Source organism: Anopheles coustani, chromosome 3, assembly GCF_943734705.1.
Source record: "Anopheles coustani chromosome 3, idAnoCousDA_361_x.2, whole genome shotgun sequence".
Classification (NCBI taxonomy): domain Eukaryota; kingdom Metazoa; phylum Arthropoda; class Insecta; order Diptera; family Culicidae; genus Anopheles; species Anopheles coustani.
Window position 1 is genome coordinate 54,712,459 of NC_071288.1, and position 26,797 is coordinate 54,739,255.

General features: G+C 47.2%; 1 protein-coding gene across 1 annotated transcript in view; it reads right to left on the minus strand.

The window, feature by feature from the left end:
* LOC131259637 (elongation of very long chain fatty acids protein AAEL008004) overlaps positions 1 to 26,797 on the minus strand; it is a 47,343-nt gene that overhangs the window by 16,895 nt on the left and 3,651 nt on the right. Inside the window, exon 2 of the mRNA XM_058261177.1 lies at positions 21,018 to 21,094. The gene's annotated coding sequence lies outside the window, so the exon portion shown is untranslated. The remainder of the gene's footprint in view (positions 1 to 21,017; positions 21,095 to 26,797) is intronic.

The window sequence follows — 26,797 nt, forward strand, 5'->3', positions numbered from 1 at the left end:
GGGTTTCCCCGAGAACATTGGGTTGTTGTTACTGCGTTCGCACTTCCCGAGAGGGGAGGGAAAATGGACGAAGGAAGTGTAAAATGTCAATAGGCAAATGGGCAAACATGTTCATTGATTAAAAAGTCTTCGCCGAGAGGCGCTAGTATGTGCGATATAATGCAGTATGGCGCAGAGGGAGGATAAAAGAGTACCGCGGAGAAAAAGAAAACTCGATGACTTTCGTACCATATTGATTTCTTCGCCATGCATTTCCCATCGTTAGTAGGAAAAAGAAACCCCAAAAGGAAACAATCAACCGAATGGAGGTTTACGTCGTCCGTAACGTTAACCATCGGCCGCCCGCGAAAAGCGACCACCGATTCGTGTCCGATATCGGCTGTCATTTCCTTTTCCATTCCCTTCCGGGCCCCGTTTGTCAGTTAGATCAAAACAAAAACACCCCACACGCGGGTGGAAAAAAAAACTAGAACGGTAAAAAAACGCCATTGCATGAGTAGAACGTATTTGGCAGTAAATTGTAACGAGGCGCCATCGTGTCCAGAATCGGAAGGACGCGGAGAAGGCGCTCGGTGGATCCGAGAACTGGGCCAAAGTTGGTCGGTCGCTCGGAACTGTCGCCAGTGAGCGCGTTGCAGCGAGCAGGTCGGTCTGGTGTCCTTCGTCGTATCGCGTTTCAGGCCGACCCGCGGTCAACCGGCAACAAGCGGCTACTGCGGCCATCGCGTGGCAACATAATCGACCCACACCACCCGACCCCAGCAACAACAACGGAGGCACGAAGCGCATAATGCGAGGGTGGAAAAAATCCGGTATAGTGTGGCTTGGCTAGCGGAAAGTAGCTTGCCTCGTTGTTCCCTTTATTTTTGACAGCATAATAAGCGAGCCAAGAGGTTCGAGCATTGGTAACTGGTTGGCCAATGCGGCTTGCGACAGCCGGAATGACACACGGTCAGATGGGTGAGCATGATCTGCACGCTGAGTGCTACGAAAACAATCCATTACCCCCGACGGCATCGATCAGGGCGTAGTGAAGAAGGTTCCTAATGGGCAACATTGATTCACAAGGTTGTTGTGCAGGGAATTGACCAACTAAAACAATGTTTCGATCATAGAAACGCCTAAGAAATGCGCATAGAAAACCTGAAATAAGATTACCCAACTATTTTCCTGCCCGAACTATTTGAACCGAAATAGAAATCTTTAACACGATGACTACCATTAGTTCAAAAAGGTCAATGAAAATGCAACATAAACATTATATTAATATTTAATATTAATTCGTTGAAAAGCTAAGTCTTTGTTTAGCCTTCAAAACCTGTCGGTTTAATAAATGTTATAAATAAATTTTATTAAAAAATATTGTACTAAAGAAATGTTCTAAAAACGCTTGGCAGTCAACGTGTTAAGTAGGTATTTTATATCGTTTGCAAGAATTAGTAAATTTAAATTCAAGATATATGATTCAATTATTTTTATGCTATTTACTTTTAATATTTTATTTTTCAATTAACTTTTGAACGAAAAACGTTTACGTTTCAAAACAGGGAACATGCATATTTCACATAAATGTGTGAATCATTGTTCAAACTTCCAGTTTCTCCAAAACCTCAAGCTTACGAAACAAAGGTTGTGTATTGATAAATTAAAAAAAAAACTGAAGTAATTCACTTTAGTTAACTGTAAAAAAAAATTACAAATTAAGAACAGCTCAGTAATCGATACAAAAATACAGAAAGCATAATTCCTACACGCTGTGAATCAGCTGAGTGCATCTGCCCGAGGGTGACTATGACATCACAAAAGTGCACAGCAGACCCACACAAAGCGACAAAAGAGACTTATCCACCCCCGTCGGTTTGAAGGATCGGGTGCCGACGAGCACGTGTTGTGCCACCACCCACTTGCGGTGTGTTATGCGCCCGGGCGGTTGTGTATGTGCGGTCGGCGCCGGGTTTCAAGAACGCTGTGCGGCACACACCGTCACACAGAAGCGGCACACTTTCAGGCCACACCACGCACGCTGCCCTCCCTCTCTCTCTTTCTCTCTGGGAGGGAGTCTCATCATGTACCGCAATCGACTTCCATCTTCTTCCAAATGCCAATGACCGATGGTCGGAGGAGGAGGAGAAGAAGGGTGTGCCAAGCGGAGGAGCAAGTGTCAGTTCGGACGAAACATCCATCCGAGAGATGGCATCTGTTGCAAACTGGCAATTGGCTTCCCTCCCGCAATAAACCTCACCCCCCCCCGTCGACAAAAGGTAAAAAACAACATCGATCCGGGTCGGGTGAACACGATCACGAGACCTTGGCTGGTCAAAGTTCAACGATCGTCGACCGTTGCGATTTTTTCGCTTCTTTTTTTCGACAATCACAAACAATCCACCACATTGCAGCATGCAGAAGGGGTTTTTCTCGGCATTTTGTAGGTTATGCTATTTATGTCGACGGACGTAGGAAGAAGATACCTCACACAAAAGTAGCGAATCATTTTGCAACATCGACATCGAGGATCGGCCGAAGCATTTTATTTATAGTTTTGTTTCATCCCCCAGCCGAAGGCAACAACAGCGTGAGTGCGTGCGTGCGTCATTACGTGGTTTGTGACACTACCACACGGAATCAGCACCGAACGGTAACCAGGAGCATGATGCTGAGAACATCACAGAACAGAAGACGCTCCGCGAAATACCACTGATGACGGAATGGATTTGAAACCAGCTCACGTTTGGTCGTGTCTGCTCAATCCACTCCACGGGGGATGTGTGTTTTATTTAAGTTTTTAGTTTTCTTCCATTTTTTATGGAGAGGGAGGATGGGGAGCAACACACAAAACGGGGTGTGGTGTGCGCAAGCCCGCGTTTCGCTGCGTTCCGGACGCGGGCAGATTGGATCAGATGACGCTGATGACTGTTGATGAGGCCCAACGACAACGACTTTTTTTCGCGCAAACACTCTCTCTTTCTCTCTGCCCAAAGAATATTCGTTTCTAAGACAACCTCTTTTTGAGAAAACCGCTCTCCCGCGTCGAGCTCTGCCGAACATTACCGTCCCACGCCGTGTGTCTGTACGCTTGTTTGGTGCGGTCTTTGCACGTGCCTGGTCCCACTCTCCACTCCCCGCGGCGTCTTGGGACGTCCCGGCGGAAACGGAGCAAGGGCATCCGGCGGCGAACTACGAATGCCATGCATGTGGCGTTGGGCCAACGCCGGGCGACGAAAATGGCACGATCGCGCGCGCGTGCAGATGGAGATGACGTCCGCTTCGGCCGGTGAGTGGCCTCACTTTACGCCTGATTAGTTTGTTACATAAGCGTGTTGATTGTGATGAGCGTTAGCGAGGAGTTGAAAATTCCGACCGGCACCGGCAACCTGTTCTCGGGTCCGCGACTCCAGTTCTGGTCCGGTTCTAGCTCGCCACAAGCTGATCCCGGCCGCTTGCTTTACTGGCACTTATGTAACGCGCCGGTTGGAACTATGCGCCTGTACGGTCAAAGGGAGCGAGCTCTCGCCCATTCACTACCTGAATAACCTTAGCCGTTGTTCGTTGCAACCGAAACTCGTGTAATGTACGGTTTCGTACCACGTCCATCCATTCTCCGAATTGAAAACCGACCCATTCCTATACCCCTGTGTGCTCTGCATTGCACACAGCCTCGGCCAAGATTGGGCTTTCGAAAGCGTCAATTCGGAGTTGCGTTCGGAGGACATGAGATGGATCGACCACATCACGCATCCATTTGGGCTCCCTTCGTTCCGAAATCTCTCGTTCGGAGTGAAAAACGGAGTGAGCACACAAAAAAAAACTCCAATAATTTCTGCCCCCAGACTGTAGACCATTTTCCCGAACGATTTATTATGTGGCAAGCGACAGCTGACTCCACGATGGATCGATCGGACCACCCCTTTGTGGACGGCGAATCCAAGGGGGTGAAACAAAAAAATCACCTCGGAATAGGAGCGCACGGCCAAAGGCTTCGTGCAAACATTGTAAAACGGTTTATCAGGGGAAGGAAAAATCCGCTTGCGTGCCTGCCTGTCGACAAACGTCACTCTCCGGGGAGCTGTGAAGTGCGGGCACAACAGATTTAGTCTCAGATATAAATCAAAAACTGGGCTGGTCTTGGGTAGGTGTTGCAAAATCGCTTGCACCTGGGCTTGTACTCCTGGGTAGCTGGTGTCGTTCGCTGTGGATAAAAGCGTGAAACCGACCAAGGTTACAGGGTACTGGATATATCAAGATCCTCCCTGGAAGATAACCGTTATCATCAGGAAAAACGAACCAAGGGATAAATGCACTACTCCCCGAAAGCATATCACTAACCCGGCAAACGACTAAAGGCGAATAACGCGCGTTTGGAAATACAAAAAAGTCCCGTGATTTTCGGTGGATATTACAAAGCCCGAGCGGTTGACGTAACGAGATAAAAGCGGTAATCGCCTGCCAAGCCATTGGAGTGAGTCACGCCTTGGGGCCGTACCGCGTGCCCATTACGGTGTCGGCGTTTTCGCTTATCGATATCTAAGCCTCGCTCTCGCAAGCCCATCTCACCGATGGGAGTTCGGCCGGTGCTCGGAAAATCCGGGAATGGCCTACATTCACGATCGCCTCACTGATAGGGACGCGATGTGTCAGCGATGGGCCCGAGGGGATGGGGGGATCGAAGAGCACCGACCGGTGTGATAACGATTTTGGTTGCTGTTCGTCTGGACCGGGGCCCCGGCATGGCTGCTGCTCCCACTTCGGTATCTCACCTGACGCCTGACGAAAGTACCCCGCCTTAACCCTTCCAAAAGTTCGCCTAGCAAAGGGGCAGTGCTCTGCTAATTATCGCCCCATTGCGTCGTGAGCCGACTGTCGGTGTCTTCCGACACGATAAGAGAATTTTCTTGCTGGTCAACCGCGCTGGGCGGGGAATTACAATAAAAGTATTCTTCAACCTCGCAGAAGACCAAACTTTGCCGCATTGGATATAAGAAGATCGACTTCGCCAGAATTTTCTAATATTCATCTCCTAATATATCTCGGACGCCGAATGTGACAGATTTGATCGTGCAGATATATCAACTATTCAGTAGTCAGTATTTGTTTCCAGTTCACACACTTATACACATACACAATAGCACACCAGGTGCTCCCGGGATAATCCTGCTCCCAAATCACCCCAAATCCCAAACACCCGAAAGTGACACCGACATTCCTCCAAACCCCCTATCGGCTACCTCATCTACTTTCCGTGCCTTTTCTCACTTGGGTGCGATATATCCACCCCGGATCCCCTCCCCCTTCGTTTCCCAGTTCCTCGGGCTTCCACAGAGATTCGGGGTGTGTTGCATAATCGTCCGACGGATTTGGTTTTGTCACCGCCACTAAACTTCACCAGTAGCGAGTCCCCCGCGGACGCACGCACGAACGGCGGCCGGAGGAGATCAGGTACCGGACGGATAACACTCGAAATAACAAATAGAAGCAATAACCGAACAAAAAAAAACTCGTTTCTAGGTGTCTCTCGGTTACGATATGTGTCCGGCTAAGGAGTCCATCGATCTCCGTTAAAACCCACTCACTGCTGCATTCGCTGCGTGGCCTCAGGAGCTACTCAGGAGGTACGGTTCACGTCTGCAAACAACAATAGACTGCCTGCGAATGTTCACAGCCACACCATTTAAAGAAGTATTCCCTCCTACCGCTTGTACTACGCCAGATCCTCACGGGTGTTTAAATTCTACTATTTGGGACTATACTTCTGTGCAGAAGAAACGTGGAAACACGAAATTTTTGGGATGGACTTTAAAACGGTAGGGGTTTGAAAAAAACATAGAACGACATCGAAACAACCGTCACCAATGCACCATATACCACCGAGACACAATTCGCTGACGCTTCACGATAAAAACAACCATTCGCAGCCTGGGAAAGACGGGGCAACTAAACCAACGTTGCCGAAAGCCATAGCCCAAATGACACCGACACCCCCGAGGGGAGAACTATGCGTCCACCGCCGAATGCATTTGCAGCTCCGATCGCGATTTATCGAAGAACCACGCGGGAATCGAAGGAAACTCCACGCGGGCGAACAGGGAAGAAGACAGCGACTCACCACAAGCACCACAGACCACGCGGAACGCTTTACGGAACACCGGGGGGCGAGGAGTAAGGAGCGCTTGGAACAGCTAGTGCACACACACACACACACACACTTTAGGCAGATTATCACCCCGCGCTCGGGCGAGGGTGGTTCTGTCTTCTGTTACTTTGAACTGTTGTTCTTTTTGTTTTCCACCGTAACTTCAACTTCTTCTTCAGCTGCTGCTGTTGGCTACCGCGAGAACACGAGCCGAAGAATGCCTGATGGTGATCGCGAAAACCCGGCTTAACTGCGAGGAGAACCGCGCTCGATGACAATCAGCCGTTTACTAAACGTTATTTTCAGCCGAATGGGACGAACCAGCCCAGCGTCGTCGCCCCGCGAGTCCGCCGCGCACACGCAACTCGCGTCCGAAAGAGGAAGGGGATGTCGGCGACCCTCACCACCACCACCACCACCACTACCACCAGCAGCAGCACCCCTGAGTCCATATCTACAACCGCCCCACCACCAGCCCAAACCACACCTCCCTCCCCCACCTCAAGCTACCGCCATCAGCGAGATTGAGAGTTTGTGGCGAGGTGTTTGTGGCAAAACCAGCATCTAGACCATGGTGCTGCTGGTGGTGTGCAAACACACAGTCCAGAGGCCTTTTTCGTTTTTCGGGCCGAAAGGTGAGACGACGCCCGATCGCCAACCCCTCCCCCTGCAGCACCACACAAACGGGGATGATTAGAGGATCCGGTTGGCTAGCCATCGACATACTAAGATATAATGCCGATGCGATATGCGCTACACGCCGTCGACCAACACCACCGCAAGCGTTGCGACCAACGATCGCGCGGGTGACGATCGCGACATTAACCGCGTACGCACCCTCCGCAATTGTGTGTGGGTGTGTGTTTTCGGTGTGTAGGAATCCGACGACCTGACCGATAAACGCCGTGACAAGCAGGCAGCGCGCGCCATCTCCAGCTCACCAGCCAACCCACCCCGATCTTGTCGGCTTCGCAGGTGCGTCGCACACCAAAAACGAAATAGTGCGATAACAAAGGAAAAGCATAGGCCAGATCCTTTCCCCCGTGCCCCTCCCCCCGACCGACCGACCTCGGAACCGTTTCGTTTCGGAAGAGAGTTTTCCTTTATGCCGTTTGGCCCAGTTTGTGGCTGCACTTTTGCAGTTCAAAAGTGAAACTATCATTTTCCAGGCCAGTTACATCATCAGGGGTCGAACAGCGAAAATCTGTTGCTGCCAACCTTCCGTTGGCAATATTGATTTGATAAGTTCACCGTGTTACACATTGTTGCAACAATGTGTTGCAAACCGGCCCTTTAAATTTACAACAAATGTTATGTAAAATGGCGGATTATTTAAATTAAAGGCAAACCTTGTTGCTGCAATAAGAAGCGCCAATTCGTGCCAAAGGGACTAGCACAGAGGAATTCAATTGAGAGAGAGAACTGAACGAACGTGAACGACCTTATTTCCTTCACTTTCTGTTAAAGCAATTCTTCATTTAAAATTGTGAATTTTTGTTGACTTAGACCGCCGATGTTTTCTTGTTTTTATGTGAATTGTCGAGCTTACGCAATTATTTGTAATGTAATTGATTGTAACGTGACTAATTAAACGCAAGAAATTATAATAATTTCAACTTTGCAATAAATACGCGTGGAATCCAAAACAATCCGTGTTTGTTTGCATAGAGCTGTCATCACTCTAACATGGTATGATTAGCTGTCAATAAATAATTTTTCAACGTCTCCGTTGAACGTTTAAAAGAAAATTTCTTTTAAACCTCTACGAAAACAACTAGCTTTTCTAATAGTACACTCAATTAGTAGATTTGTTTCAATTAATTAATTTTCAGCTAGGGGCAACAAAGATGGAAACATTATTGCTACATTTATTTATAAATACTTCAGAATTTATCGCGTTATGTAGAATACCGTACGTATATAATTGTTTCAATTTTCCAAAATAACGAAAAGAATACGATAAAAACAAAGGTACATGATCCAGAATGGCGATCAGTGTACACTGAACCATTTTCAGTGGTGGGGAAGGGTGGGAGCTTTAAATGCCCTCATGCTGGATGCAACATTTCACCCTTTTACGGTGGGGCTTCAGCACCCCTTCGTCCTCCGGCCCCTAGTAGCTACCAATAATTTCCCAGCAACCTTGGCACCAAACGATCCGATTTGTTGTAAGTTGAAGTAAAGAAGAGAAAAAAAACATGTGGCAATTCGACCACACATTCCACGCCACTACATGGATTTAGTGTGACATGGTGCAGCACCGCCCCTCCGAGCGGTTACACGGGGGCTGGGAAGGTTTTTCTTCCTTCGTCCATTTTGGTTTATTTTCGGTGATTGGGCAAGGAGTCTTCTTGCCGAACGAAAGTCGTCCCCCAGCCAGCCCCCCAAAATCCCATCATAACGTGTGGGTCGGTCCTCATAAACATACAAGCCGAAAATAGTAAAAAAAACACACGCGCACACACACACACACACAAACACATACATTCACACATACAATGTAACCAATGGCACACATCGATTATATTGGTTTAGCGTTACCTCACGCATCGCCTCCCTCTACGCCATGCGCCTTAACAGAGAAGATCGAACCGATCAAATAAAGAGGTTGGAAATCCAACCCCCATTCGACGGACGAAAAGAAAAAGAAACTCATGCACACATGCGAAGAAAAGCATGAAGTAAGAAAGCCAGTCAGCCAGCCATAGAGAGCCCGCTGCTGCTGCTACTACTGCCACGAAACTGCGCTAAAACTTAACTTGAATAATAAAATAAATGACATTGCATAATACAAAACGTCCGAAAGCGCAGCCAGCGGGGGCGCCTGCTTCCACCCCCTGCCCAACCTACCCCACATACAAACACAGACACACAGCAACATATGCGCACCCAAGGCTTGGCAAGGTCAGTCCCGGTGTGTGCTGTGGTGTGGCAAAGGCAAAACTATGCTCCTGTGCAATCGTCGTCGCTTTGATTGTCGGTGATTAATACCGGACGGGCTGTGGATGGGTGGCCGTTTCCGCCCCTCCGCCAAGGGGCGGGGAGGGGGACGGGCCCATGGTGGACACCTTGGCCGCCTCTGCTGCTGCTGGCTTTCCTTTGTTTCTTCAATTAAATCATGCACACACACACACGCGCGCAGTCTGGTGCACAGGTGCATAATATCGAACCCAAGCTGCCCTTCATCAGCTGCACTTATTCTCAGCCCCCTTCCCCCCCAAAACCAGTCTCTCCTCCGCCCTGCGAGGAGTGGTTGGCAGAAGAGCGCAACCGAAAGTGAAAATATATTTACTCCCGCAAAAGCAAAGAATAAGAAACCTGCCAACCTGCACACTAGCGAGCCACGAACTCAAGGAGGGCATTTGCAAACTTTGTCGCACTTGTCTTCCTTGGAGGGAAAGAGGAAACCTCGGGTCGAAGAAGCGGGTTGTGGTGCTCACTACTTCCTCTTTGCGTGTCGTGGCCCATCAGAACCGAAAGGGAAGCAATCAGCTGTTGAAACGACCATCAGGCGACGAAATATATTTGCCACATGACATTCCTGCGCGCCAGAAATAGTTACGACAAGCAAAACAAGCCCCTCACAACACTGAGAAAAAGGGAAAAGGCTTCAGTCGCTTGCAACACCGGTCCGGTTCAGGTCCGAAAAACTCCACTTCACTTCACAAAACCGGAGGCATCGCCCGATCTCGTAATAGTCCAGACATCTCAGGCTCTTCGTACAACTGGACCGTGGCGTGTGTAACAGAGCTCGTTGTATGGATGGCTGTGTGCACGTGTTTGTGTGTCATTTTTGGGGGCCAATCGTTCATCCCCATCCCTCTCCTTTTCTAGGATCCTTTCTGTCTGAGTCGTTCGTTGAAGTCTCTTTCCTGCCCTTCGCCAGGTTTACTAAAAAAATACGATTCAAAAACAATTCGGTATGTAGTGTTTCTACCGGCTGTGCCACTGGAAGGATTGAGCAAAAGGAGAAGGAACCAAGAAATGCCACCTTCTGGATCGAAGATCGAACTGCATGCTGCCCTAGAAAAACACCAGCGCTCAGTGAGAAGACAAATAGCATCAGAATGGAACAGAAATACCAATTCGTCTCGGTGAAGTCCACTCGATGAGCTTCGGGTGGGAAAAATGGAAAGCAACCGAAAGGCAGCGTTTTGAAAAAAAAAACCCTCAAAAATAAACACACACGCACACATTAGTGCTCACTTCATCCCCCGAGAGTGCGCCCCATAGAGGTGGTGGCATGCATGGCGCGCGGAACAGGCACGGATTTTACTTTTACTTTCATTAACGCGGTTAGTAGGTCTCGCGGACTTTGGGCCAACACAGCATGCCGGCTCCTCGAGAGAGAGAGAGGGAGGAAAAAAGCCGCCCAATATTATTCGGTTTCCTTTTTCTTTCACCTAAACAGCAACGGCACTTGCTCGCGCTCTTCCTTTCCTTTCGTTGTTGTCCGCGTGAAAACACACATCATAATTCGCTCACAGCGAATCAAAAAAGGCAGGGGAAAAGAGGGACGGAGGGCCACCGGTACCACCAGAGGGTGGGATGATGTCCGACGAGGACTTTAACAACGACATTTGGGTTGTTCAGTATTTTTCTGGCAGATACGAAAGGAGAGCAAGACAAAAATATGGAACAATTTTGTGTGCCAGACTTATAAACACGTTTTCCCAACAGTTTTTAGTTTGATTGGAGAGATGTGAAATATTAATATGTACATTATTTTCTTTAAAAACTGAAGACATAATACTTCCAAATAGCTTAGCAAACCAAAAATAATAGGATTATCATTCCTAACAATTTCTGAAAACTACCACGTTGATAAACAAACAAAAATCAGAGCAAAACAAAAAGCCAGAGAGTCAGAAAGGGGAAAATGGAAAGTAAAAATGAAAAATAAAATAACAACGATTTGTCAACTTATTTTATAAATTTTCAAAAACAATTCGTTATCACCGAACTATAATGGATCGATACGACGACTGGCAATTTGATATGCAGGCAGCAATATTTCTCACAGAAGAATCTGTCAATGTACGACGACCCTCAGCCTCAGAAGGGTGTGGAACCCCTCGATGGCACGCCTCCATTTTGGTTGGACCCATCACGGCACACACGTGCCCCAAGACAAGACGACGTCAGGAGTCGCGTGCCTTCTTCGCCGTCGCATTCGCCCTTTTTTGGGGATGTTCGTTTTGTGTTCCCCATCATACAACTTTACGCACTCGCAACGGAGAAAGGCGGGAGTTATGTCTCATGGGCTCGCACGGGCGGAGGCGGTGGAAAAATGGAATACCGTCCATCCTAGCGTCTGCCAGCTTCAACCAGGGCCGTACCATACTCGACTGGACGTGTACCGTCGTGGCCGACTGCTTGATATGCGCTACGGGTTTCCTCGGGTCGTCGTCTTTGCCTTAACGTAGTCCAGCAAAAAAAACGACGCAAAAAAGTTGGGTAAAGACCACAGCGAAGGCGGCATTGGGCGTACAGGTGGGGTCACCTGCATGTCAACCCGCCGTTCGCCTCGCTTCTCTCGATCGTCATCGTGCAAAACCCCACACGCAATTGGTATGCACCCTCCGACCGCGCATTCCAAGTCATCAGCAACACACGGGTGCCGTCGTCGCGTTCCGACCAGCATTCCTTTTTCGAACTGCTCCACTTGCCTAACCTACATCCACAGCCCGGGCCCGAGCCGCGGCCGAATCGATCGAACCCCGGATCGATGCTGAACCTATGTCGATCCTGACATACACGGTCGTCGCTTCCGCCGTTTGTTCAGTTGTAGTTGAAAAAAACGAATTGGCGATATGTTAGATGCAGCAATTAAAAGTTTTTAAGCACAAATGATCGGAAAATGCAGTCCAAAATTTAAAAAAAACTGTGAGGATTAGCTTTATTTCAATAATAACAATGCAATCCACTGTTCTCGAGTGATTCGTCATAGAAATATTACAAAATAAAAGCTTTTCTAGCTCCTATCTTACCGTTCGGATCGCACAACACCTGCGTGTTCGGCTTCAACATCCGGCATCTCAAAGCTTCCAAACAAGCCGCTGGAATGTTCTACAAAAACCTTGCGGCGACAAACAACAACAAACTTGCCCGATCGATCCACCGCCCCGGCGGCCAAACGCGAAGGCAGCCCAGTTTTATCACGGACGACACCCCCGGGTCGGCCGGTAAACCCCCTATCCTTTGGACTTTGGAACATCGATGTCGACACCGTCGATCTTCCCGCGTTCTTTCCGAGTCCGTCCTACTCCGCCTAGCAAGAACGCGTATCTACTAGAACGGCTCCCCGAGGTTGAGGGGGTGACGGAGGGTGGGAAGGCTGGATTTGGGCGTAAATGGAAAAACTCGTTTGTGTCGCTGACTCGAAGTGCTACTCGCTACGCGCTCGAATCGACCTCGAACGACGAAGACGACTACTACCGAACAGCGATAGGACCGGTCGGTTCGTTACCACCAAGTTCTCCGTCTTGATTCCGACGCGAGGCTATGATCTCCTTCACCTGGCGCTTTGGAATGCCACCCGAGACGATCGAGAACGATCGATAAATATTTTCCTATCGGTCAACGCCGTCAACAGATCGGATTCAACGGTGCTGCTCCCTTAAGGGCCACTCGGGGTCATATGGACCTCAGAAATCGTTGCTGGTTTAATTTTAAGGTCTCTTGTCTAGTAGACTTCTGTTATTCTTTGTCCATACATTGGTTTATGAAACGTTAAAACAAAGAAAAATAATTTCGAGACTTACAATTGAGGCAGCATGAACTCGTATTTAGATTGGAAGTATCATAAAAATCTGCTTTCACTTCTTAGAACTTTTATTGACTGCTTTCCACTCAAACAGTTTCATTTGCTTCTTCGCTTAGCTTTCAGCTTCTTTCCTTCTATAGCCACTTGCTGACGTTCGATGGACTCTCCGCTAACAATCCCATCAAGGCTGTACACTAATCCCCATGGCGGCAGTTCTTGGCCACGGTCGAGAGACTACGGTGCGTCCAAAATTTACCACCGGCACGCGATGCACACGACGCCAACGAACCAACGTTCTACCAAAGCGCCGTACCGTTTGAAGGCCGCGCGGAAGTTGCAAAAACTCGCCTCCACGGATGGCGATGAAGATGATGATGGCGACGTTAAAAGCCGGTAAAGAATGAAACCCGAAGACGAGTCAGCAACGAAGCAAAGCGAAAAAAAACCAGCTTTCCAAAAATTAATGTCAATGAATTATTAAACACTTTAGCGCCCGCCAATGCGGCCCATCACACACCGCCATCGCGCTAATGATCGGCTGACCTTTGGAGCCGACGGAATCCAAATGGATCTCTCGATCGTTTCGTTCCGATCTGATCAACAAGCACTTCCTCCCGGCAAAAAACGTAGCGACCAACCAACCAACTCCTGGTTCAACGACGCCAACGGATGCACGCGAGAAACCGTTGGAAACTTTGCGACCAACGACAAGGATAACGGTGTCCGGGCCGTTAGTTGCAGGGCGAGAAAGGATTTCCTTCTATCGTATGACCGTGGGTAAGGGTCAGTAAGAAAAGCACCGGGGGCCCAGCGTAAGGGCAGGCCTTGGAACGGATCTCACAGTTCAGTTGGAAAGGCCACCCGGTTGTTGTAAACGAAACCGTACGGTGGAGCGGGTAAACGACACGGTCAATTATAGTGCTTCGCCCCTTCGATACTTAAACTCTCGCCTTGTGATCCATTACCGGGAGGAAATAGTTCGTGACGACTGCCCAGTTCCCTGTAACTCACTTGAACGCGGAATAAAGTAGTTCCAAGAATTTCGTGAGTTCAAAAAGTTCTATTCTGGGTTAGATTCTCTAGATCTCTTTAGTCGGTTCTCTGCGAGGATCTTACATCCACCAAACTAAGACCAACGATTCTGCAGTCTATTTTCGGCGTCTCGGTTCAAGTGCTGCGTATCCTGAGGATCTACTACCCGGTCAACTTTCACTTCTTGTCCAACGGGCTGATGACTCGATCATACTAGCCAGTAGGTCCGTTCCAAGCACACATACCACTACGAGATCTGGAATCACCTTGAAGTAGTCGGTGTTGCTATCACTTCGTTCCCTGCGTTGGCCGTGGACATTTTCTGCACAGTCTCTTTTACAATCGACCAAGACAAGTCGCTAGTCACTCCTCCTCGACACACAGCTTCCAGTGGAGTGCACGAAACTCCCTCTCCTCCTAGAGGTCGTCGCTTCTTTTCCCAATTTCGTTCGATGGCCTTGACGGGGTGCTTGTTTTTGACGGCGCAGCATTTTCACCAACAGCAAATGAACCAGACCTAACCGACGCAATCACTCACACCGAAAAAGCGACCAACCGAACGGGCGAACGACCACTCGCTGGCCGCTTTGGGTCGCTTTTGACTATTGCCACATCCAGCAAGAAGCTGGCTTCCCCAATACCCGCCGAGTGCGCCCTCCGAAACGTTGAACCGTTGACAAGCGAGTTTTCCCACGACACCGCGGTGACAATTGTGACGAAGTGTTTCTGTTTCTGTGCAACCATTTACGATCGGCCCATCAGCTTCCTCTTGAGGAGCGTGCGGTCAAAAAGGTTATAAACCGTTTCGTTTTTGACCCGTGCGGAATCCCGACACGAACCTGCCTGCTGCGGAAGTCTAACCACCGTCATCATCCGGATGGTTTAAAAATAAATAATTAAAACCCAATCTCGGTAGGTCTCCAGCGCGTCGCGTACCTTACACAATCCGCGTGAAACAACCATCATCGATTGCTCAAGCAGCAGCTTACAAAAGCCAGTGCACGTCGCTGGAGGGCAATCGATCTCGCCTACACGATCACATGGCGTCCGCTTCAAACGATCTGGGCCGCGAGAAGTTTGGCCGCAAACAGGCGGTTGAAAGCTCGCTCGAAAAGCACTTTTCCTTCGGTTGATTTCGATGCTTTTTAGTAAATGGATTTTTCCCTGCTCACCCTTGGAAAAATGGACCTACACCAGGGTTGGGCAAAGATCAGCCAGGCGGTCAATTTGTTAGCACTAAGAGTAGAGTAAGAGGTATAAAAGAGCTCTAGAGAAATACCTTTCTTATGGTAAAAATATAAAATTTATAGAAATACAATTTGTGAAATGGTAACGATATCAATGGCTTTCTCGACAGCTAGTGTCAAAATACTTATACAAAAACTAAAACAAGAGCTCGCCATGTCAACATCGTTTCTCGCATTTTCAAAGTTTTGTTTTTTTTTCGTATGAGATTTTTACAGTACGTGTCGCTAAAGCCGTGATTATTTTGCTATGTCCTTAATTTATTTCATTGGTTTTGTTTTTGTTTAATTATACACTGCGTCCCAAAATGATAGCCTCACCTAGTTTTTTCTATGCAGGGTGAATACCGAGCATATAAATTTTTCCAAAAAATTCACAAATATTTGTAAGTATAAAACGACTACTTTGCATAAATATTGTTGAAGAAAACGAGAGAACAATCCCTTTACTACCAAGAAACTAAAATCAGTGGTGTCCCAAAATGATAGCCTCACTTAGGATTTTTATTAAATTATCAACAAAAATAGCATAAACTTATTAAAAAGTCATGATTTACTAATCAGTGGGGCCTCCATTACGATTTATTGCTTGGAAAAATCTTGATGTCATGCTCTCCGACAATTTTTCTAACGAATTTACTGACAAGGAACGCCAAGCATTTCTAAAAGCAAGTTTCAGCTCTAATATGGTCTCGTAATGTCTCCCATCTTCATAAATCTCTTGAACTAGCCTTCCACAAACATTTTCTATTGGATTAAGATCTTTGGAAACGGCTGGCTAAGACATTGTTTCGATACTCGATCGTGCATAGTGAGTTCTTGTCGTCTTACTTGCGTGCACGGCAGCATTTTCTTGCTTGAAAATGAGCTGTTGAGTGTTGTGATTTTCCAGATAAGGCTTTAAATGATTGTCCAGGATGTCGATAAACATATCGCTGTTCACATGTGTTGGTATAATGGCCAATTCACTTCTACTAAGATCACTGAACACAGCCCAAATCATGACCGATTCACCTTCAAAATTTGCGACTAGAGAAAAAAAACGTGGGTAACGTCTTAAATCTCTCCGGTAATGGATGTTTCCATCTGGTCCATCAAGATTGAACAGTATTTCATCATTATAATCCACCTAACATGAATTATTAATTTAAAATTTGAACAAGACTACAAAGTGACAACTTACGTTTCTCCACTCATTCTTCCTATCATATGTTCTGTAGCAAACTCCAATCTAGCGACTTTTTGGTGAAGTTTGAGGGCAGAAACTTTCTTCATGGACTCTCTTACAATATCAGAACATGAATTCAAAGCTCGCAACACAGCATTTTTATGCACATTCAACCAGAAATCGTTTTTTGTCCTACGGCAACCTTTGGTTGAATTGAAAGCAACTTAAAAAATCCTCCGATTATCACACGAGGAAAGATTTTGAAGACGACCAGGAGACTTCTGAAGCCCATATTAACTGTAATCTTTTACATAATCGTTAATGAGGTTTGTGGATCTATTTATTAGCACACCAATCCCATGATTTGACCTGCCCTTAAAGCGATAAGCATCAATTTGACTTTTTTCTCGTTCCTAGAGTTGTTTTCCGCTTCCAATGTTCAAAATAAATTACAAATTAAAGAGAGAGAACTTAAAAATTACTTTTGGCAACTGATGACGTGGCTAGGAACTGGGTTGCTTTGTTAATTTGAATGATTTTTTAAGTGAGGCTATCTTTATGGGACACTCCATTTTTTAAATTTTTGATCAAAATGTAATAATTAATTTTTTTTCTGATAAATTAGAAGTGAAACAAATTTATTTTAGATCAGGAAATATGTTTCGGTCGTTTATTTTACCTTGCGATCATTTAAAATAGCATATGAGTGAAAAAACTGGGTGAGGCTATCATTTTGGGACGCAGTGTAGAGACTTGGACCTTCTTGGTTGTTCGTCTTTGTAATGTCCTAAATTGTTAGACACAGTACACATTTAAATTGATCCGCAAAATGACATACTCATTCTGGTGCGTGGCCACAGTATTGTTGTACAATCTGGCATTTGGATCAATATTGGGGTAGGTCCCTGCGTGCTTGAGATGCAAGTTCAGTCTAACCCCGAGGTTGCCCACCCCTGACCTATGCCATTAATGTTTACATGCACCCTTGTCGAGTCATTTTCGGTAGGGCCCTACCATGATGACATACCGGTGGACACACGGCATGTAATGCATGTTCGTCGCATTCACGAAAAAGATTTCAATCGTCGGCATGCATGCGAGGGCTGCATTAGGAAAATGCAATCTCCCCCTCGTAGCGCTCGTGACCGCCCAGGGCTTTCCGTACGGTTGTTGAATTACCTTTTCATCATTCTAACGTCTCGCTGACTCTCTCGCCAGGAACTCTTTAATACTCCCCCCGAGGGGTTGTTCTAGCACAGTATTGTTTATTTATCGTGCGCCTCCATCGGCGCCTCGCGTCAATAAATTACACCGTTCACGAGGCGAGCGGTATGCAAACGTACCCGCAATTTCCGTCAGTCCATCTCCATTCCACCTTTTTATTTATTTTTTCTGTTTCGTTGTTCGCACTTGACCGCAAGTGTCAATCCGTCTGCCGGGAGGGTAAACAATTCACTCGGAATCGGACCGAAACATTCCTGTTCAAGTGATGCACGCAACACGCGTTCCCGCTGTCGGAAAATCCGAGGGAGGAGGATTTGCGGTGCCAGAGCGTTTGATTTTTTGCGTGTCTTTCGTGTGCCATGCACAATAAACGCACCGCCAACGCCTATCCTAGCGGGACGGCTCTGAGGCCATGTCCGCAAGGAGTGTTCCCTTCCGTCGCGTTCTTTTTAGCATGCGATCGACGTTGAACTTGAAAGCAGAAAACAGCGTCTCTAGCGTACTTTATCTGATTCGGTATTCGATGCGACAACATGGTGATGGATGAGCCCTTTTCGTCTAGTCTTAATTTATCATTCAGTTCACCTTCATACAATTCATCGGGGAAGGGAATATCTTGTCTAGGACGTTTAAAGACAGATAAATTTGAAACAAATCGTATTCTTACAATCGTTTCTGAGCATTAACAACAGTGTTCGATTGAATTGTAGGCACATTTAAATCCTAGCCACATTCATCCAACGTCTGCCAACAAATTCAAACGATAATTGTAGGCACCTCGATGAAAAAATCTCACCGGATGATGAAATCTCTCACAATAGGATGTTTCAAATCAAACTTTTCCGCTCGTCTTCCGGCAGTGAGAACACAAACCCTTACTCAGAATTCTCCTGGCACCGATACGAGAAAGGATGCTGTAATCGATTGCGACACGCAACCGAGATCACGGAACAGGGGATATATATTTTCGCTTGTTCTCTTCTCAAACGGTATAGCAATTGTTTTGTTTTGGTTTTCTTTAGGTCATGAAGGTCAAGATGCTAATAACGGTGAAGTTATCTTTGAACTACGTAGCGTGAAAAAATGGAGAGAATTATCCACGCTACGGCAACTTCTCGATATTATATCACAAACAATAACAACGCTCGTAACTCTGGCGTTGATATATTCTAATTCATTGCAGCTGCCAGCGATCAATCGAATCGTTTCCCTGGGAAACGGAAACCTCCGTCAGTAGAGTCTCGGAGCTTCGATGCTTAAAAAAACACCCATCATCACCCTATTTAACAATGCGATTAGAGCTTTAGCCAATGACATCATAAATCCCATCGCCGTTGATTAGCGATGTTTAAATGCAAAATAAAATGCGCTCCCCCGCTTCGCGCCTGAAGCCGTACATCGTTTCGTCGCCATCTTTCTCATCGTCATCGGAGTCTCATCGCAATAGGGCGACAGGAAACGGCAACGCACACAACCGGAACTGACGACAGGCAGTCTCAGGCGACATTGGAGCCCCCGCTTGGTTCTTGGAGCAAGAAAAAAATAAAACCATGGAAGACTGCATGCCCTCTGTCTTCTCGGTCGGTGACAAGATGATGTCAATGGGCATTAAGAGCGTCCACTCCGGCCTCCGGATGGTGGTGTGGCCGAATGGTGCTAATGACTTTTCACACCGCCATCTTAGCTGTGTTTGTCGCCATCTGATTCTTTCCTTCCTGTTGGCATCAAAATCAAAAACAAACAACGCGAGATGGATTAGGTCGGTTGAGCAGCCTGTTGAGATTTTTGTGTGGATTTTGTCCCGGAAATTTTTGGACGCGTTTTTTATACAGCTGAAATTGCTAGCAAGGCCAGAAGTTTGTTGATCAAATGTCAAATGACGATTGAAAGAATTATAAACAATTGACATTAAGACATAATACAATGATTCTAGCTATTGTGCTCGTACTTGCACCGGAACGTGGTGATACTTTGGCCAACGACGAAAAACTTTACAACGCCAACAACAGAAACAAACCAGAACACGTTCACCTTTGGGGGTAGCAGTCGTAGCACGGCTTCGATAATGACAACCTGCCGCCAACGGCGAGAGCGAGGTGCCAAATTGAAAAATGCCACAGCTCCAAGCGGCTGGGCCCCCAGATAAACGCATACAAACACACGTCGACATTAGGGTGACACCAAGAGGAGCAGCGCCTTGCTGCTGAACGTGACGATCGGCGGGCAATTTGGAACGAGAATGTTCTCCAGTACGTCATCCGGCATAAAATTGCAATAAATAACAGGTTCTTTCATAATCGTTCCCCGGAGCCGCGCCAAGCAGAGTTCTCACTACCCCTTACCCCCAACCTCCCGACGCCCAGATCATTGGCCGGAGCAGCCGGTAGTAGGACATTCTGCCCGGAATGGTATTAGACGGAGTGGTTGGAGTACCGCTGGCTCTACCAACCGCTCTCTAAGCGCCTCTCGGAGGCTGGTGCTACCAACGCCATCAGCTGGGTGAACGGTAATTACGGGCCAATCACCGTTGGCTTCGGCTTTCCCGAACCGATCGGGTGCGGGTACGCGGTGTTGGAGGCGCAGGCAGGCGTAGAATAATCCTTTGCCAACCACGAATGAGGTTTTTTGGAAAGCACTAGAACGCCGAGGCGAGTAAACTCTTGCGCGGTGGACTGCACGGACGTTTCCATGACGAAGTGGTTTGGCAAGTTGCAGATCGCCACCACATTGGGACATTGCTGCAACAGTCCTATTGGTGTGTTACTTTTTTCAAATTATTTAAATTGGACGACAGCTGAGCACTAGAATGTCCTTAATATCTTTTTTTGTGTGTGCGTGTGTATATGTCACCATCATATGTCGCTGATCAACAGAATGATCTATAGCGGTTGATTGGGAAACGAATCTGCAGCCACTTTATTATGAACCTAGCCTTGTTCACGTTAGGAGAACCAGTAGAGGATCAAAAAACCAGTACCGATTTGGCAAAAACTCTTCATGGAATCAGGTAAACCAGTACAAGTTTTTTTTTTGCATGTTGGAAATCTTTGTACGATAGATATTCGGAGAGGCAAGTATTACCTTGCCAACCTTGGCCTTATTCTATTTTTTTTTAACACTCATTCTGTCCATTCGTCCATTTTGGAACCCGCCCGCAAAGTGGTAGAACTATTTTTAAACTCGCGCATCCGACTCGAACTTTCTGCTGACTTTTCTTCCAGCTCCGTACTCGGCGTTAGCCCATCGTTTAGGCTATAGTTCACTGGTCGGCAAGGTATATATATAGGACCTTGTGTGCACACCGGAACAGACCGCGCTGGTCATACGCTCTCCCGAACATGGTACTATTTTTAACAACGTTTCGCGTTGGACATCCATCCACACAACCATCAGAGGTCCCTTCTTCACGTGCGTACGGGGACCAGAAGCGTAGGGATCAATTACGCCAAAGCTTACCTTTAATGCCGCTGCTCAACCGGCGTAGATCCGATTCCGATGTTTGTTTCCGTTCCTTGGCGGGCGCAGGTGGGTGTCTGTGAAGAGGAAAAAGGGGAGGGAAAAAACGCACATAAAATAAACCGGTTGAAAAACTGGCTCGACATTGAGCATCTTCAGGGATACAGCCTTCGAAATTTTTCGATATTTTTGTGAAAGCCTCGCGCCGAAGCCTGTCTCGCTTCGGAGGGTTTATCAACGGTAGAAGGTTAATATCATTTCAGGCGCAAAGGAAATGTTATGATACGAGTGCGTGTGTGTGTGTTTGGTTGTCCTTTCCCATCGGGCATGCATGCGGTAGCCTCGAGCACAAACCGACATCATGTTTTCATCGAACCTTCGAACCAGTTTCAAAACCAAACCAGGCGCTTTTCCTTCCAACCACCGACGCCGGATTCGACGTTTGTTCATGTGTCACGGAGAGAAATCTGGCGCGACCTTAGACCTTGTCTTCGATACCATTTTGACACAATTTTGTGTACGGCAAGGAAACGGGCTAGTGCTTAAGGGGGTGTGCACACACACACACACATACACACACACACATCATTAATTGGCCAGCGGTAGCCGGAAGGTTGTTCGTTGTTATCGCCTTGCGCCAAAACGTGTTAAAACTAACATCCCCGGACCGGGTCAAGTATGATTCTCCCGTTTGGGGCGTTGAAGCTAAAACACAAAATCGTAGACAAACAGTAAGCACGCACAGTCGCACATTTGCCCCCACTCCCCCCGCTGCCAGCAATCGGCTTGCACGCGATGTTGGTCAAAATCTCAGCGTATCAGCTGACACTCTGCTGTGAAGCCGCGTTGTACGCATTTTTCGAATGTGTTCCATGCTTGGCCTGCATTCCACGGAAGAAATACACACACCAGCGCAGGTACCAGAGGTGCCAGGTGTCGACTCTGTTCCTCCTCCCTCTCGGCCGCGGCCAAGGAGTGTGACCCTGAGCCCGTATCCACAGCCATTTCCACCAGGCACGGGTGTTGCCCCCGTGTCAGCACCCCCGAGTTGTGTTATATTAGGTGATGCAATGGAAAAAGGAGTTCCCTGCCCTCGTCATGCCCCATCCCCCCTGAGGGCCCTTAGTCCGGTTTGTTACCGGAGTCCATAGTCCACCTGCGGTCGCGTCGTGTTCCTCGATCACCGAACTGCCGTGACATTTGCTGCAGCACTGCGACACTGCAGTTCTTCGTTCCTGACGGAATTTGGGACTATCAGGGTGGGAGGAAGGTACTCGGAAAGATGCACAATCGCTACCGGAAGATCAAGTGAGGCGAATGGCCCCAAAAACAACACCCCAACACCCGATGACGCTGTAACGGAGAGTGCCCTTCCCAGGCAAACGATGCAACTCCGAGGATGATAACATACATAAAACGCAGCCCCGCTTAGCGGCTTCTCTTGTCGGGGTCTAGGCTTCGCTAGTCTAGGTTGAAGCTGACCGGACGCCACACTGCGCTGCCTCCAACCTAACACCGTTCGCCGATTGTGCAAAGGGTGTCTTCGAGACGCTCCGGTGGAGGTGGACCATCTCAGCACGCCAATGCCACCACTAACCTTCACCTCAATCGAAAGTGAAATCCCTCCCCCGGGTCGGCGCGTCCGTTTCTCTTGCCATAACCCGGTTGGCGGCCGGTTGGCAAACTGGGCGGCGGTTGAGGGAATTGTTTTGGAAGTTGGTGCGTTGAAGAAGCGTCAACCGGGTCTGGTTTCACGTTGGGAGAGGGCTTTTTTTCTTATGTCCACTATTTGGGATATGTTTCACCGCATACCTTCCGCAACAGAAGCGGTAGATATAACAAACTAGTCAAGCAGGGTATCTTCATGTGTGTGTCTGGCAGTTATCGAGGGTGTTACATGTGGTAACAAACCCCAGAGGGACTTATTCTTAATTAGAATATCGTGTTTCTAAGCCCAACAAATCTTGCCTAACTTCTGGCATATACTTCTCTGGCATTGAGCTTTCTAACTATCGAATAAACAGGTTTGTTATATGTTGTATGTTTGAACATTTTCTCAAAATGGCTCTTGAAATCTTCAAGTTTCCCTGCTCTAACCTGTACATAAGATTAATATATAAAATAAACATAAATTATTTTTAAAAAATACATTGAAATTAGAGTTGTGTAATTCCGATTCAGATTCATGAATTTGAATGATTCTTTACGTTTTAGAGATTCATGAATCCCAACGATACATCAACTGATGAAAAGTTATGAGCAAAACTTCGACGAGAGGAACCCCTTGGTTTTTTGTTTTTTGGTCGCATGGTCCACGCCAATGACAGAGTCATGGAGATTCGTCAAAGATATATGACAGATTCATGAAGATTCATTAATGTTTCGATTCTAATCCCTAGCGATGTAATGTGTTTCGTTGTACGATGGATTTTGTCGAAGAAAAACAAAGTACCTTTCTACAATAAAACAAATAATGCAAATACAAATGAAACATCTAGGTTAGACATGAAAGACATAAAAAAGTGCATCGTAAATAATTCTCACGCATTGGTATTTAAACTCCAGAATTGGTATAGAAACGCATGGGAACAGCGCTGAAAAAATCGTTAGCGTGACAATGAACTAATTTGAGCAGGCGTAATCGATCAACCTACATTGGCTTGGTAAGCACTTTATCGCCTTCCTAATTGAGTCTACTTTTGGACGCACTAAACATGGACACAGGCACGCATAAGTGATTCGCTCGACCCTGGACGCAGTGCGCCACCCGCGCTGGCATTGGCAAAATTGTGCGGCTTTATGTCACACACGTATGATTTCGGTTTTGCTCCGATTCGTGATTCGTCGGTTTCGAGATTCGAAACGTTACGCTCTCCGTCACTGAGACCATTATGACATGGGGCATGGTTGGAGATTTTTGAAAACTTTTCGCTTATACTAATGGAGGTGGAAGATTTATATTCGCTTCTAACATCAAAAAAAAAAAAAAATGAAGGTCGACATAAAATTATCACTACTCAGTTACCATTGTATACGATTCCAAACTCCCTTCAGGTATAGCGCCTCAGAAACCCTTGTCCCTAGACGCGGTTATGAATGAATGGAAAGTGGCAAAGCTAATATCATAGAAAACGGCGGCTACCTAAGCCTACCTCCCCTTCACCCTTCGACAGTCACCGAGCTCAATAAGTCTGTCGCCAAGTTAAAGCGTCAGGGCCCCGGCACTCCAGCGTAGTTCCGCTGACCACCGAACACTCTCCATCGTGCTGCAGCGGGGCGAGCCTTCTTCAGTTTGTTTTTCCGGCGGACGGGGGCAAACAACTGTGTTAAGCCTTGGGGAGTTGGGACAGTGGGATAAGCCATCTGCACGCGGTGAGGATCACTGGCAGCTGGACAAATCGAATAGCGTACCCGCGATAACTGGGTATAAACCAATGCCAAACCTATCGGTTCGCAAACGAAAGGTTTGCAGATGGTAAATAACCAGTTCTATGAAAAAACTCATGTTGCTGCTTAAGTAAATGAGTTGGGCATATAGAGCTAGGAATCGAAACCACTGAAATAAAATTAAACATAGCTTAGTCCGAATTGCGGGAATTGCGGGAATTTTGTGCTGACAAAAGTTTAAGGAAATACATTATGCAAATGTTATCATCGAAATAACAGAAAAATTTCCTCCCCGGTACGACATGCGTCTCGGAGTCATCGAGGCTGCTGGCCTGGCCTTCCACAGCCATTACAAGCCGCCTTCCGTATTATGACCACGCGTATCACGCGCAACCCCTTCTCCAGCCCCCCAACTATCCCACGATGGCCACATCCACTTCCCGCAAGACTAGCCACACTACATGAATATCAATCACTATAGCGTCAGAACGAGCAAACTCAAAGGGTTTGTCAGAATATCCGGTTTCTTCTTTCTTGTGCGCGCGATCACCAAGATCCAGCGGTTCGTGGAATTTCCGCCAGTAATCTCCACTGCGTGTGTGTGTGTCTTACTACATTGCCGTGTCTCTTCAAAGCTATGTGGGGTTACTCATTCCAACAAATATCCCCTCACAAGATCGCTCTTGAGCGCGACCACTTGGTAGCCTTCTTTCGTACAAATGAAGCCATTTGCGTCCAACTGCAAAAGAATGTAATTGTTGTCGACGAGGTACCGCTCTTGTGCGCCGGTGGTAGAATTTATGACTGTTTGACTGTTTCCGGAGGTAGAGAAAACTCTGGGCCGAGCCGAAACCAGCCCTACCGGCCAGTGCGAAACGCACCGTTCCCGCAAACGCAAGCTGCTGCAGTGATTGCAATTAGAATGCATCTGCTACTGTTTCCACCCGCAACCCGTATGTGTGTCTGTCGCTGGAGCGATCATTACGACGCGTTGTTAATGTGTGTTTGCATTGGTAATGGGCCGTACGGATCTCATTATCGTCCGACCGATGCCATTAGAGGGAAAGAAATAAAATCAAGACACACACAGACCGACCGACCAAGGAAATCTAAAATCAAAAACAAAACCCTGACAAACTCCCCAAGCCCAAACGCGGATTGCTCTCTGGAAGCTACATCCACCACACCAGGTTGGGGGGGTGGGGGTGATACAAACGACCCCCGCTCTAAGGGGGGCACTGATGTGGGCGCTCATTATGTTAAAAGCTCATGTGAACGGGCCCCGGCAATTAGCGGTGGCATAATTGGACATTTAACAACCGAATCATTGCAGCCAGCCGTTTCCAACTTCACCAGATGGATCGCTCACTAGCTGGATGTCAATTGCGATTGTTGTGCGGTTTCTCAGCCTTTCGCATGTTGGGAGTTTGATAGCTGACATTTACAATTTTTGTTTACTAACGATTTTCAAACATCCAGAGCCTACGCTGCGCAAGGTCCAGAGTAAATAAACTATTAAAACCGATAGAGTTTGTTACGTTCACGATTTTTGCCAGTGTTCATATCCCATTCGGAACTGCTCTACCCAATTCTTCCTGCTTTGTCAGCATAGTTAAAATGGCCACAGAGTTATAAGAATTTGTACAAACAGTATTCATCCGACTATGACCCAAAGATCGACTGCCACCGCGTTGGATTTCTTTTCCAGTTTTTCCCCACTAAAGCGTATCCGTGATCATCACATTAACCGCATGCAGTTTCGATCCTGTTCGCCAGTAAAATCCACCACACACACACATGTGCCGCCGAACTGATACGGGCCCACCCAACATTTCAATGGCAAATCTGGAAAAGAAACGAAGGGCACACCCACCCTTCCCGCTCCCCCGCCCCCCGATGGCTAGCTGGCCGCATAACTCTCCTCCAAGTAATTTATTCTAGATGCTAATTTCTTTCCGCCACACGACCAAACTCGTTTCACTTTATACGACCAGCGGACCCCAAGAGTGTGGTGCGGTGAAATTTGACTAACTGGTCAAACTGGAAAAATTTGAGATGCCGGCAGGATCTACCCGGCAGGGAACCAGGGCGGGTTTGTGCGAAAATTAGCAGATTTCTCTCTCGCCGGGTCTTGTGAATGGATCCAAGGGAGGGACACAAACGTCTACCAGGCACGTTTCAGCGGGAGAAATATGACCGTTTCGGCAGAAGCGTACTCAAGAGGCGATTTAAATTTTCTTGCCAAAAATTTACATTTCACCTTTTGGATTGCTTTCTCCGCAAGCTGTAAGACAGCCGAATTCAAACGAGTGTTGGATGCTTTTTTTTAAATCGTTGTGAATGTTTGAACAAACGAACCACAAATTTCTCCAAATCCGAAAAAACTAAGAGAA